The sequence below is a fragment of the Rhinatrema bivittatum genome, chromosome 7, assembly GCF_901001135.1.
Source record: "Rhinatrema bivittatum chromosome 7, aRhiBiv1.1, whole genome shotgun sequence".
In the NCBI taxonomy this organism is placed as follows: domain Eukaryota; kingdom Metazoa; phylum Chordata; class Amphibia; order Gymnophiona; family Rhinatrematidae; genus Rhinatrema; species Rhinatrema bivittatum.
The window spans coordinates 112,854,142-112,869,469 of NC_042621.1; the positions used below are offsets into that span (position 1 = coordinate 112,854,142).

At 47.6% G+C, this 15,328-nt stretch overlaps 1 protein-coding gene across 1 annotated transcript in view; it reads right to left on the reverse strand.

The window, feature by feature from the left end:
- Window positions 1-15,328, reverse strand: part of SLC29A3 (solute carrier family 29 member 3) — a 55,856-nt gene that overhangs the window by 25,577 nt on the left and 14,951 nt on the right. The window lies entirely within an intron of this gene.

Consider the following 15,328-nt stretch of genomic DNA (forward strand, 5'->3'; position numbering starts at 1 on the left):
AGGCATCTCTCAGACTGAGATATGTCAGCTCTCTGTCTTGGAAGGTTTGTTATTTAGATTTGCTCAGCTACATAAGCTTGCTATTTTATTAGTTTATCGGGCACCTTGTGATAATTGTGAAAGCTCCTGGAGGGACAAACAATTAATTGTGAGTATTTATTTAGAAATGGATCATTTAATTTTATTGGGCAATTTTAATGTTCCATTGGGCTCTGCATTTTGTGGCCCAACTCCTGCTTTTTTCGTCACAGGTTTTTAACTAGGCGATATCTTCACCTACACAAGAAAAGGGCATATTTTAGATTTGTTCTCTCAGACCTGGAGCAACACAATTATCATATTGAATATTTTTATTGTGCCTGCAGCATGGTCTGTCTTATCTAGTCTTGTTTTTCATCTGGGGTTTGTTTGGTGAACTTCTGAGATCTATTTAGAAATTAGGAACAGGAAGGGTTTTGTTTGTTTTTTTTTAAAGAAAAAGAAGTTTTTTAAAGAAGGTTTTCCATAATATTTAGAAACCCCTACTATGGATAAATTAGTGGAAAGCTGGAACTGAATTTAGTGTCATGTTGTGGATCAAGGTAGCTTCATTTCATGACCGATTCACTTTGTTAGGTAAGTCTTCTGTCCTTGATTTACTGTGCAATGACGACTGATGAAAAGGCAGTGGTTCTCAATCAAGGTCCGACAAAAGCAGTGCCATGACAATTTTGGTGCAAAAGCAACGGATCATAATCATCTTCGTTGACTCCCAGTAGAAAGCAGATAAAACGCTTGCTTAAACAGGCACCTGAATACCTCTCTCAGCTTCTCTCCCCTTACACCCTCAAGGGAACTCTGGTCCACCAAAAACGGCTTTTCTTTCCTCTCCTCCCCTGACCGCTGCAAGGTTGTCCTGCAGAAGACGCCATGCTTTCAACTGTACACACCAAAAATGTGGAATACACCCACTAAGCCTGTGCCTGAAGCCATATGCTACCTTAAGTTCAGGGAAAAAGCTAAAGGCATGGTGTTTCAGCCAGGTAATGCTGTGACTGCAGTTTTCTTCAACCTTTGATTCCATCTCCCATTCTCTCCTGGAGCATTTACGGGAAATGGGAGTTTGGGGTAAAGTACACGCATTGTTTAAATCATTCCTTGACCACAGACAACAGGTCCATTTCAATGACTCCTCTGACTGGGTAACCACTGAAGCGGGAGCTCCACGAGGATCAGTTTTATCCACCGCCCTATTTAATTTATTTATTTAGTCCGTTTTTTATACCGATGTTTTGTGTTAACCTTCACAATGGTTTACATCTTCATTACAAAATCCAAAAGACATAATTTAAGTAAAAAGTACAAAAAAAACATTAAAACTATCAATAAACATACTTGATAAAATCAGGTAACAAAATTCTTAAAATTACTTAAGAAATAAAATGAACTAAAATCGAATAAAAGACAAACGAAGTGGTAATTACTGGCTGGTATCTGTTCCATATGCTTGATTAAAAAGCCACATTTTCAGAGCCTTTTTAAACAATTTTAGGTTTTTTGGAGTCTTAACTCGACGGGTAGAGTGTTCCATAGTTTCGGGCCAGCTAATGAGACAGCTCTTTCTCTGACTAATGTAAGTTTAGCACTTGTCACAGAGGGAATAGAGAGTAACCCTTTATTGGCAGAACATAGGTTACGTTGCGGAGTATGAATACGTGACACTATGTATGTAAATGTTTATTTCAGACCACTGTGTACCCTGTTGGAGCAACACATTCCCACTCTCCGTGTTTACGCTGATGATATTCAGCTATACTTCCCAATAAGTGGGATGATTAAACCTGATTTTGGAAGAAATTTCATGCTGTTTGGTAGTAGTTCATCACTGAGCGTGTAATCATTTACGGGTGGATTTTAAATGCCCTGTACGCGTAAATCCGGCTGGATTTACGCGCGCCTATTTTGCATAGGCCGCCGGCGCGCACAGAGCCCCGGGACGCGCGTAAGTCCCGGGGCTTTCTAAAAGGGGCGGGGAGGGGGCGTGTCGGGGCGTTCCTGAAACGATGCGGCATTTCGGGGGCGTGCCGCAGCATTTCGGGGGCGGGCCCGGGGGCGTGGCGCCGGCCCAGGGGCGTGGTCGAGGCCTCCGGACCAGCCCCCGGGTTGGGTGACGGCGCGCCAGCAGCCTGCTGGCGCGCGCAGATTTACATCTGCTTTTAGCAAGCGTAAATCTGCCAACAAAGTTAAGGGGGGGTTTAGATAGGGCCGGGGGGGTGGGCGAGGGAACAGGCAGCGCGCGCAGGTTGCACAAATGTGCACCCCCTTGCGCGCGCCGACCCCGGATTTTATAAGATACGCGCAGCTACGTGCGTATCTTATAAAATCCAGCGTACTTTTTAAAAAATCTACCCCTTATTGTTGAATCTAGTAAAAAGTGAGGCTATTTTTCAACAGCTCAGTGAGGCTATTTTTAATAAGAACATCTGTAATATCTCTTTCCCTGCTGATATCAAATTCACAGATTCAGTAAAGAACCAGGGTTTCCTTCTTTTCAGCCCCAAAAACCAACATATTATATGTTCGGGCTATAAGTTGCATTTACTCTGGCACCTAAAACTTATTCTGAATACTGATTATTTTCGAACAATCGTTCAGGCCTTTGTAGATTATTGTAACTCCCTGCATGTAGGTCTCCCTGGGGCTCATCTTAAAGCACGGCAGGTTTTGCATAAAACTCAGCACAGTGCCTCATTTCGGGGTGTCAGCGATGACACCACGTGACCCTATTTTTGCGTGAGCTTCACTGGCACCCCCCATTCCTCAGAGAGTGCCATTTAAGGTGTTAGTTTCAGTATTCAAGGCAGTAAAGGGGGGATGTCCTTCTGGTATTTCTGAGCTGTTGCATCATTATATACTCGTGATCTCCCTCTCGACCTCTGCATTCTTCAAGTAAAAGGCTCTTAGCTGGTCCCTCTGCCCAGATGATTAAACTGACTGACCAGGCAGTGTGCTTTCTTCATTATTGACCCCACCCTTTGGAATAAACTGCTGAAATCAGAGGTCCTTGACCATTTAAAGAGACTTTTGGTATTTCGGGATACATATACATGTTTCTGGATAAGCTTATTTAAGGGCAGATAATTAGGCATTGTATACAGGGAAATCAGATTAGTCTTAAATGTGCTACTTGCTAACTTCATGGAATGCCCCCTAGTCCTTCTATTATTCAAAAGTGTAAATAACCGAGTCACATCTACTCGTTCAAGACCTCTCATAATCTTAAAGACCTCTATCATATCCCTCCTCAGCCATCTCTTCTCCAAGCTGAACAGCCCTAACCTCTTCAGCCTTTCCTCATAGGGAAGCTGTTCCATCCCCTTTATCATTTTGGTTGCCCTTCTCTGTACCTTCTCCATCGCAACTATATCTTTTTTGAGATGCGGCGACCAGAATTGTACACAGTATTCAAGGTGCGGTCTCACCATGGAGCGATACAGAGGCATTATGACATTTTCCGTTCTATTAACCATTCCCTTCCTAATAATTCCTAACATTCTATTTGCTTTTTTGACTGCTGCAGCACACTGAGCCGACGATTTTAAAGTATTATCCACTATGATGCCTAGATCTTTTTCCTGGGTGGTAGCTCCTAATATGGAACCTAGCATCATGTATAGCAAGGGTTATTTTTCCCTATATGCAACACCTTGCACTTGTCCACATTAAATTTCATCTGCCATTTGGATGCCCAATCTTCCAGTCTTGCAAGGTCCTCCTGTAATGTATCACAGTCTGCTTGTGATTTAACTACTCTGAATAATTTTGTATCATCCGCCAATTTGATAACCTCACCTTCTTAGTGTTTGGGTAATTGCCAGGTTCTTGTGGCCTGGTTTTGGCCTCTGTTGGAAACAGGATGCTGGGCTTGATGGACCCTTGGTCTGACCCAGCATGGCAATTTCTTATGTTCATAAGTGGACCACAGGCAGCCTCCCACCCGGTTCCGGGGTAGCTTTTATACATCCCATTGGTCCTGAGTCCATCTGCTACACGCTAGGAAATGGAGAAATTACTTACCTGATAATTTCATTTTCCTTAGTGTAGACAGATGGACTCAGCATCCCACCCTTGGCTGCCGTTACGCATGGTCTTTCAAATAATTCAAGGGTAAGCCATGTTTTCATTTACCTAGGGCATCCACCCTGCCAGGTGTCGACGCTTTCCGGTTGAGTACACTGGCGGTCTCCAGCTATAGTCAATCATCCAGTTCAAGTTAATCAAGTTTGAATGTTTAACCAAGTTATGAAGTTATTCAAGTTAAACAAATTAAGTTAATCAGTCAGTCATACATATATCCACAATGCTTTTCGAGGAGAATACTGAATAGCTGCACTTCCTGCAGGGGTATATGTACTAGGGGCTGACGTCAGATTGAAATCTGACCCGTCTCCAACTGCTAACAGGAGTACGCTTTACCCATTGGTCCTGAGTCCATCTGTCTACACTAAGGAAAACGAAATTATCAGGTAAGTAATTTCTCAAATACATGGGTCACCGCTTGTCTCCTGCTCAATGCATTTCAATTTGCTGTGCGTTTTTTTTCCCCCCACATATACAAGGTTGCTTTCTTCATGACGTTGACAGCACCACTTAAAAAATGAGAAGAGCCTAGCATATCTAACGTGATTTTGAGCAGGAAAATGCTAAAATTAGATTTGTCATTCAAGTCACTATCAGCTAAATTGCTTGCTGCAAAGATAAAAGTTACTTATTGTTGAGAATAAATGTGAAGATATGCCCAGAGGTGCCTCTTGCTGCTGCCCGTAGTATATACCAGTGGTTCTCAGTTTTTTTTCTGTCGGGACACACCTGACAGATGGTGCTCACATTCGGTGACATACTGACCATCATGGGGCTCAATGTAAACATATACTCTCCATCCATAGGAACTCCCTGCCCCCCAACAGTAGGTGCAGACCAGAACTAGGATATTTCCCCATACAACTTGCCATACAAAAAAGATATACCGATTCTGGTGTCATCTCAGTAATAGCAACACAAACCCCCTCTACTGCCAGGCACCTTGTAAAATACAAAACCATGAGAAAAACCACTCAGCAAATGTGTAGCAAATTTGCCAACCATAGCAGCACTAACTCTGAGAACTCAAACAGCAATAGCCCTACCTATGAAAAGGCAACAGTGCACCATCACTGCATGACCTATTGAGAAAACACAACAAATAAGATTGATAGAAATGCCTACATGCTAGTAAAATACCTCACCTTGGTCACACACAGAGAACAGGCTTTCACCAAGTACAGAATAAAAAAACCCCCAAAATTACAAAGGTGGAGACAACAAATGGAATGGAAACCCCCAAAAGCTAGTCTGTGCATTCAGTACAGAACTAGAAACAGAAATACGTTTCATCCTACACTAATCAAAGTACAAAGAAAGTGTTGGGAATGTACATGTGTCTTCTCACATATGGCTCTTGCACTTTGTCACTCCCCCTCCATACCCCCATCATCCCTAACTTCTCTCAATTACTCTTTCAATCAACACCTCAAATTCACATCCCTGTCCAGCATTTCCAACCCTCCCAACCCCCTGCTTGACTCTCTGCCCTTTTACCCCCAACCCCTTCCTTCCCATCCTTTTTCTGATCAGCAACCCACACACCCCCTCTCTCGTCTACCTCTTCCTGCCCAACATCCACAATCTTCTTCTTTCCCCCGAGAAGCATCAGTAGCATTCACTTCCCAGGGGTGGCAATGTCTAGCTCTGATCTTGGGTGAAGGAGGAAACCGGCTCCCACTGAGCCAGAAAGAGCAGAAGGAAGCGAGAGGAGCCTCCTGTCAGGCCCAATAAAGGAGAGTTCAACCTACTCTCACCTGGGCTGATGAGGAGAGAACAGCCTCCTGCCGGACAAGTGACACACGAGTGTGTCGCCCCCCCCCCGCCCCCCGACCCGCGTGTTGAGAACCACTGGTATATATTGCCCTATGGGACGTGATGGGGAAACATCAGTAAAGCAACAAGGGATGGGTTGTTAAGGTAGGTGACCAGCCAAAATTGTATCAGTCTTGCTCCTCTGAAAACTATAATAAGCTATAGAGCTTCAGCTTTAGTCATGTGGAGGAATGGTCCCATCATCATGCGTTCTCTTGAGTTCTAAGCTTTGTAAATCCCAGAAGCCACCTTGTCGAGGGTTATGTGGAAGCATCTCCATCTCAATCAGAAGAATTTTATAAGCTGAAGCCCAAACTATGTATTCTCAACCTACTCATGATATACTCAAGGATTATAGGAATAAATGCTTTAAAATGCTGTTGAGAAATAAGATATCGCTTTCTTCCCTGGACAGTGTGTCTTACTGACTGCCCTTGGGTGGAGGAGCATACAAAATACTATTGTTCTCAAAAGGTTGACCGGACTGGGAAACAAACTTACTCAAGTTTAAATGTATTCAAGATTGCCTTTAGAAAATACATGGCACATTATATGCAGCCAACCAGCCAGGTCCTTTGGCCTCTCTCACCCTAGGTTCCATTGAAAATGAATAACCTCAAAATTGCATGTCCACTGAAAAAAAACAATCATTACAAGCAATCGCGCCGTATTCCTGCTCAGTCAGGAACAAAGTTACTACTATTCATGATCTAGATGTTGACAGTGCTCTGGATTTATTTATTTTTTAGATGGAGTCTCAGGTGCCAGTGTTGCTGTTTTGTAATAGTGCTATGGACACTGTCTATCTTTTTTTAATTTGAGCTCTGAGTAGAGAAGGGAGGTGGAGTCTTGTTGATTTGGAGAGATTCCAGATTCAGAGAGTGCTTTTGTGCTTTAATTTAGGGAATAGAAATTCATCATCATTTATTTATTTATTTTAGATTTTTATATACCGGTGTTCCTGTATGAAATACAAATCACATCGGTTTACATTGAAACTGAACATAAATTTTGCCAATAGGCATTACATAGAACAAGGTTGTGGAACTTTGAAAAGGGTAAACTAGATCAAAATGAACATTGTAATGTAAACAAATTAGCTAACAAAACTCATAGAGCAGTATAAATAAGAACAAAAAACAAAAAGATAAAAGCAAAACAGTAGATGTCATGTAAGATCTGCAGCAAGAGAATGGATATAGAGTCAGGTAGATCCTGGAGAATGATATGATGAGGAACTCTTGCTGGTTGAAGGGGAAAAAAAAAGTACTTATGGTCCTGTAAAGGCTTGTTTAAAGAGCCAGGTTTTCAGTTTCTTTTTGAATGTGGAGTGGCAAAACTCTAGACGGATATCTGGCGGGAGCGCGTTCCATTGAATGGGGCCAGCAGTAGATATGGTACGTTTCTGGAGCGAGGATTTTGTTGAGGGAACATGTAGAGTGCCTTTGTAAGCTCCTCTGATGGGTCTAGCTGAAGAGTGATGACGTAGTTGGGAGCTTAACTGAAGTGGGGATATATTATGAATTGATTTGTGAATTACTGTGAGCACTTTATAAAGAATCCTTTGCTTAATTGACTATTGATGTCTTGTAGTCTTTTGGGTGTATTTTGGCACCCTCATTTTCAAGCTGAGGGCCTTATTTAATAAGCCTTTTCCCCATAGACGCAAAATGGGAGAAAACCTTTAGTAAATAACTCCTTTAGATTCCAAAATATCCACTTCATCCTACTAACTTGGGTGTAAGTTCTTGATAAAAAGATGAAGGGTAAGTTGTGCAGCCTGGTCCAAAGAGCACTGCTAATCATTTACAGGCAGCCAGCTGCTTCTCCATTTACGTAGACGTCATCCTGTCTTCCATGTGCGAGTGAGCCATCAATGAAGCAAAAAAAATAATAGTGCAATTTTAGCACATCCCTGTGCTCTTCCTGACCCATGGAGTGATTGGACTGTCTTAAGGATCCAAATGAATGAATTTCCACATCCTTCCTTCATCTTCACCCAGCAGCTCCTGCATTATCATCTTCCCTTGGGCCTCAACATGCAACCAGAACTAGCAAAAGAGATAATGGTCCATTCACCCAATTTGAGGCAGTAAAGCTGTGGCAAATAGTTATTTTGGAAGGTCAAGCAAACTAAAAAACATTAAAAAAAAAAAAATCATTAAGTCCTTTTTTTCCCAACATGCAAACTTGCTCTGACATCTGACCCTCCAACAGGGGGGTGGGGGTGGGGGCGAGGGGAAAACGACCTTCATGACCAGGCCTGGATTCACACACAGGCTTTCAAAGCCTAGCCTGTCCGTGGAGTAGCACATGGACTGCCTCCCGCAGTCCTGGCCCTCCATAGAAACATAGAAATGACGGCAGAAGAAGACCAAACGGCCCATCCAGTCTGCCCAGCAAGCTTCACACGTTTTTTTCTCATACTTATCTGTTTCTCTTAGCTCTTCGGTTCTATTTCCCTTTCACCCCCACCATTAATGTAGAGAGCAGTGATGGAGCTGCATCCAAGTGAAATATCAAGCTTGATTAGTTAGGGGTAGTAGGGGAAGTAACCGCCGCAATAAGCAAGCTACACCCATGCTTATTTGTTTTACCCAGACTATGTTATTCAGCTCTTTATTGGTTGTTTTTCTTCTCCCCTGCCGTTGAAGCAGGGAGCTATGCTGGATATGCGTGTAGTATAAGTTTTTCTTCTCCCCTGCCGTTGAAGCAGAGAGCTATGCTGGATATGCGTGAAGTATCAGTTTTTCTTCTCCCCTGCCGTTGAAGCAGAGAGCTATGCTGGATATGCGTGAAGTATCAGTTTTTCTTCTCCCCTGCCGTTGAAGCAGAGAGCTATGCTGGAAATGCATTGAAAGTGAAGTATCAGGCTTATTTGGTTTGGGGTAGTAACCGCCGTAACAAGCCAGCTACTCCCCGCTTTGTGAGTGCGAATCCTTTTTTCCACATTTCCTCTTGCTGTTGTAGCTTAGAGCGATGTTGGAGTCGCAGTAACCATGTGTATGTTTATTGAATAAGGGTATTATCTCCAGGCAGTAGCCGTCATTCTGGCGAGCCACCCACTCTTTATTGACGGCCTCTTGATTTTATGGATCCACAGTGTTTATCCCACGCCCCTTTGAAGTCCTTCACAGTTCTGGTCTTCACTCCAAAGGCACCACTGCCCCCCCCCCCCCCCCCCTTTGACTTCAGCTCCAGTGACCTGATCCTCACAGTGCACTGAGAGCGGAGAGTAAGCCTGTGCTTGAAGGGCTCCTCTTATATCTGGTGGGGCCTAAATCAAGGTTGAGGGAGGGAACTGCATCAGCATCGAATTATTTGGGCAGATGCTGCACCTAAATGATATGTCCCTGGCTGTAACCTCAGCTTGAGGAAAGCCAGAAAATAACTGCCCCTAATTCAGTCTCTGTGCTGCTTCGTTTTCATACTCTTCGCAACACTTTGCTCTGGCTGCATAGTAATCAATGGAGAGAATCCCAGCACCTGCACATACTGAGCTGGTTTTTGTTGAAATGTTTTGTTATTTACCTTCAGTATCCTATGTGTAGTAATGAGTATGTTTTGTGGTGTGTGCGCGCTGGCCATAATATTCCTTTAGATATGATCTGTATCTGATCCCATTCTCTAAACCAGTGGTTCCCAAATCTTTTCTGGGGAGAGAGGGCACTCCTCCAGTTAGTTGGATTTTCAAGATATTTGCAATTAATATGCATGACAAATTTTGCATACAAATCTATTTTGTGCATATTCATTGCAGATATCCTGAAATACAGTCTGGCTTGGTGTATCTCGAGGACTGACTTGTTTATGAATATTTGATATTCACCTTTCCCAAAGCTGCTGTCAAGGTGGATACAATACATTTTAAATGAACAAAGGCAATAGAACAGCTTACAGCCAAATCAGAATTTGCAAATAATGAAACCTTGGGATCCAGTATAGGAAATCCCATTTGTGAAAGTTTCAAAACCAATCAGAAAAAGGTTGAGAACCACTATCAGGACACACCTGATGCTCACATGTGCGACACACTGAGCACATGACCATCATGGGAGGACATATAAGCATATGCTCTGCATCCCCAGAGATCCTTCTCTTCCTAACCATGCAAATGCCGTGTCCTCCCAAGCCTGAACGTCCAGACGATAGAATCTGGAGAAAGTATGGATGGAGGACCATGTAGCCGCCCTGCAGATCTCGGCAGGTGACAGCATTCTAGTTTCTGCCCAGGATACTGCCTGGGCTCTGGTAGAATGGGCCTTGACCTTTAGAGGTGGTGGCTTGCCAGCTTCTACATAGGCCGCCTTGATGACTTCCTTGATCCAGCGGGCGATGGTTGCCCGCGAGGCCACTTCCCCTTGTCTCTTTCCGCTGTGAAGGATGAAAAGGTGGTCCGTTCTTCGTACGGGTTCCGACATTTCCAGGTACCTGGATAGGAGTCTGCCGATGTTGAGGTGACGTAGACTACGGGCTTCTTCCGAATTCTTCAAGCCATCCATCGTTGGTAGCGAGATGGTCTGGTTGAGGTGGAAGTGTGAGACCACTTTGGGGAGGAAGGAGGGAACCGTGCATAGTTGGATGGACCCCAGGGTGAGCCTGAGGAACGGCTCACGGCAGGACAGTGCTTGTAGTTCCGAGATGCGGTGGGCTGAACACACTGCCAGCAAGAACACCGTCTTTAGGGTTAACAGGCGGAGGGACAGGCCTTGGAGGGGTCTGAAGGCGGTTCCCGCTAGGAAGTCCAAAACGAGATTGAGATTCCACAGAGGTACCGGCCACTTTAGTGGTGGGCGAATGTGTTTGACTCCTTTCAGGAAGCGTGACACGTCCGGGTGAGAAGCTATGCTGTCGCCCTCACTCTTGGAGCCGCAGCATGACAATGCGGCCACTTGTACCTTGATGGAGTTGAGGGACAGACCCTTCTATAGTCCATTCTGTAAGATTTCCAGGATCACGGGAACTTTGAATGAGCGTGGCTTGATGTTGTGGCCTTCGCACCAGGCTTCAAATACTCTCCAGATCCTTATGTTCGTTAACGATGTGGAGAACTTGCGTGCTTGGAGGAGGGTGTCGATTACCGCCCCCGAGTATCCATTCTCTCTCAGGCGGGCCCTCTCAATGGCCACACCGTAAGAGAGAATTGAGCTGGGTCCTCGTGGAGGATCTGACCTTGTTGTAGCAGGTCCCTGTATGGGGGCAGGGGTTGAGGGTTCCCTGCCAGCAGTCTTCTCATGCCTGCGTACCAGGGTCTTCTTGGCCAATCCGGAGCCACCAGAAAACTAGTCCCTTGTGTAGTTGTATCTTGTGAATGATCACGCCCAACAGGGGCCACAGCGGGAAGGCGTAAAGTAGAGTCCCCAGTGGCCAGGTCTGTACCAGGGCATCGATCCCTTGGGACTGCAGTTCCTGCCTGCGGCTGAAGTATCTGGATACTTGGACGTTGGATCTGCTTGCCAGAAGGTCCATGTCCGGTGTCCCCCATCGATTCACTATCAATTGGAAGGCTGCAGACGACAGCCTCCATTCTCCTGGGTCTAGGCTTTCCCTGCTGAGGAAGTCTGCCGTTATGTTGTCCTTCCCGGCGATGTGGACGGCGGAGATCTCCTGGAGGTTTGCTTCCGCCCACGCCATCAGGGGGTCTATTTCTAGGGACACCTGTTGGCTCCTGGTTCCCCCCTGCCGGTTGATGTAGGCCACTGTCGTGGCGTTGTCCAACATTACTCTGATCGCTTTGTTTCGGAGTCTGTGAGCGAACCGCAGACAGGCTAGTCTGACTGCCCGCGCTTCTAGGCGGTTGATGTTCCATCCTGCCTCTTCTGCGTTCCACTGCCCTTGGGCGGTTAACTCCTCGCAGTGTGCTCCCCATCCTCGTAGCATCTGTGGTAAGTAGGGTCCAGGTTGGGGAGGATAGCTGTCATGGATCTGGCAATGAACCCTTGGTCCGAGGTAGAGTCAGCGCTACTTAGGAGAGTAAACTCTCTAGGTCCCTACCGTCAGAAGGTGAGGCCTGGTGATGTAGACGTGGAAATGAAGACTTCACCCTGGAAGCTCGTGATTCCCCCAGGAGGAGCCCGTAGGAACCCGGCCGCTGGGACTTAGGAGACTCCCTGGAGACTGAAGAAGATCTGGATGCAGGTGCCTCCTGCAGGTCGTGTAGTCCAGATGGCTGGCGCCTCCAGCAGGTCGAAGTAGATTCAAGTGTAGCTCTTCGGAGAAGGGTCCAAAGCCGGTCCAGGGGTCGGAGCCAGAAGACTGGTCGGAAGCCGGTCCAGGGGTTGGAGCCAGAAGACTGGTCGGAAGCCGGTCCAGGGGTCGGAGCCAGAAGAAATCCGTCCAACGAGGGGAAACCAGGAACAAGGACCAAGACGAACAGGAACCAGACGAGCAGGCTACGGACCGAGAACTCAAGGCACAGGACCAAGAGTCAAGATACCAAGGCAAGGTCTGAGGAGCAGATCTTGCCTTAAATACAGGGCACCAAGAAACAGTCCCGAAGAGGAGCCATGACCATTTCCTGTCATGGCTCCTTTAAATCACATCAGCAGCCCGGCGGGGGCAGAGTCAGCTGAACGGCGGCCATCTTGGATTCGGCATGCCACGAAGAAATCTCAGTGATGGCTGCCGGCTCCTGTAGCCATCCCAGGAAGGGCCTGACGCCGCGGGTGAGTGGCCGGTCCCGGACCGCCGCAGCCGGCGGCTGTAACAATAGCCTTGATCCCCGGCTCATGTGGCTGGCCTGCATCCACCACCGTAGTTGGGTCCGAACTCTGCCCAGGAGTGATATATGTACGGTGTAGTTCTGGGACTGTGGGCTCCACCGTGATAGGAGTGAGCGCTGTAGGGGCCTCATGTGGGCTCGCGCCCATGGCACAACTTCCAGGGTGGATGCCATCAGCCCAAGGAATTGCAGGTAATCCCATACTGTGGGATGAAGATCGTTCAGCAAGGTTTGCAGCCGGTTCCACAATTTTGATCTCCTTGTGGGGGTCAGGCTGGCCTTGTCCTCTTTGGTGTCGAATCGGACTCCTAGGTATTCCAGCGACTGAGAGGGCTGTAGGGAGCTTTTGTTTGTGTTGACCACCCATCCTAGGCTCTCCAGTAGAGTTATGACTCTGCTGGTTGCTTGGCGGCTTTTCTCCGGTGACTTTGCCCTGATCAGCCAATCGTCCAGGTAAGGGAGAACAAGGATTCCTTCCTTCCTCAGTGTTGCCGCCACCACTACTATTACCTTGGTGAACGTCCGGGGTGCTGTGGCTAACCCAAAGGGTAGGTCCCGGAACTGGTAGTGATGGTTCAGGACTTTGAAGCTTAGGTAACGCTGGTGATCCTGATGAATTGGGATGTGTAGGTAGGCCTCCAAAAGATACAGGGATGTGAGAAACTCTCCCGGTTGTATCGCCCTTATTACGGATCGTAGGGTTTCCATGCGGAAGCGGGGAATCCTGAGGTGGCGGTTGACCGACTTTAGGTCCAGGATGGGCCTGAATGTTCCCTCTTTCTTGGGGACGATAAAATAAATGGAATAATGCCCAGTATTTATTTCTTGCGGAGGCACTGGGGTTATGGCCTCGAGGGCCAGTAGCCTGGACAGTGTAGCTTCCACTACCGCCCTCTTGGAGAAGTCATGGCAGGGGGACTCCACGAACTTGTCCGGAGGGATTCGTAGAAAATCCAGGTAGTACCCCTCCCGAATGATGGCTAGGACACACTTGTCCGAAATTCTCTCGACCCATCTGCGGTAGAATAGGGCTAGTCTTCCCCCTGTGGCTTCCTCCCTTGGATGGGTCGGCTGAATCTCATTGTGGGGTGCGGCTGAGGCCTGTACCCGAGCTGGTTCCCCTCTTGTTGTGCTTGGTCCGAAAGGACTGGTTCCTGCCTGTAGGGCGGGGGGAGCTTGATAGTTGCTCCTGTAAGGATTGAAGCGCTGTGAACTTCTGCCCCTGGAGGACCTGGGGAAGGGTCGCTGGTTTCTCTTTGTCTTATCCTCCGGTAGGCACGGCAATGGGGATTCGCCCCATTTGTCGGCCAGTTTCTCTAGTTCGCTGCCGAACAGGAGGGATCCTTTGAAGGGCATCCTCGTAAGGCGCATTTTGGAAGATGAGTTGGCTGACCAGCTTCGGAACCAAAGTTGCCTCCTGGCCGCCACCGCAGAGGACACTCCTCTGGCAGGGTGCACACTAGGTCGGAGGCAGCGTCCGCGAGGAATGATACTGCTGGTTCCATGTCTTCTCCCGGGGTGTTGTTCCTGGTTTGTGATAAGCAGGCACGTGTCACCACGGTGCAGCAGGCCGCAATTTGTAGAGACATAGCAGCTATGTCAAATGACTGTTTGAGGATGGACTCCAGCCGCCGGTCATGTGCATCCTTGAGCGCAGCTCCTCCCTCCACTGGGATGGTAGTGCGCTTGGAGACCGCGCAGACCATGGCATCAACTCTTGGGCATGCAAGAAGATCTTTGGTTGCCGGATCCAGGGGGTATAGGGCTGCCAAAGCTCATCCCCCCTTGAAAGTGGACTCTGGAGCATTCCATTCCAGGTCAATCAGCTGCTGTGCTGCTTGTAACAGAGGGAAATGGCGCGAAATCTGTCGAAGACCCTCCAGCAGGGGGGTTTGGTTAAGGTTCCCCCGAAGTACCTGGGCCCGGGATAGCGAGCTCCATCAGGCATTGGTTGACCAGGTCCGGGAGGTCGTCCTTTGTGAAGAAGCGTCTCATGGTTCGGTGAGGCTCTGTCCCCAGGGGGGAGCTTCCCCTCTTCTAAGGGCTTGGTTTCCTCCTCAGAGATGTCAGAGTCCCCATAGGTGGGGCTTCTGGGTAGTGGAAGCCTGTGCCTAGGTCTTGAAGGGCCTGGGGCATGAGGGTCCTCCTGTGGAGCATGTGGCTAGTCAGCCTGAGGTTCAGTTTGCATTTGAACAAAGGTATGAATCCCCTTGAAGAACTCCACCCATGAGATCGACACTGGGTCAAAGCTGAGGGGCGCTGGTTCCTTGGGGGTCCCAGTCTGTGGGGAGGTCTCCCTGGCTAGGTCCGGGGTACTCCCTGAGGAGCTAGAACTCGGCCCTGGGTGGGACTGGCCCTGGACTGGGTCTCCCAGGGCCTCTTCGCACTGCGTGCACAGGGCTTCGGCCTCCTTGCTTTGTGCGGCTCTGATGTGGGATGCTGGGCAGAGGCCTTGAGCCTTTATCCCTGTTTCTGGAGGTGCCATGGCTGTCGGCGCTTAAACTCTTATGCGCTCCGGTGTGCTTAAGATGAGCATGTAGTTGTGCGCGCAGCTGTGCGTTCAGCCGTAGATATGCGCCCGGCTCCGTGCGCGCAACGTTTTATGTGCGTGTAAGTTTATGCGCACAAGTGCTTTGTGCACCTAGCTCGAATTGTGTGCTCTCGAACGGCATG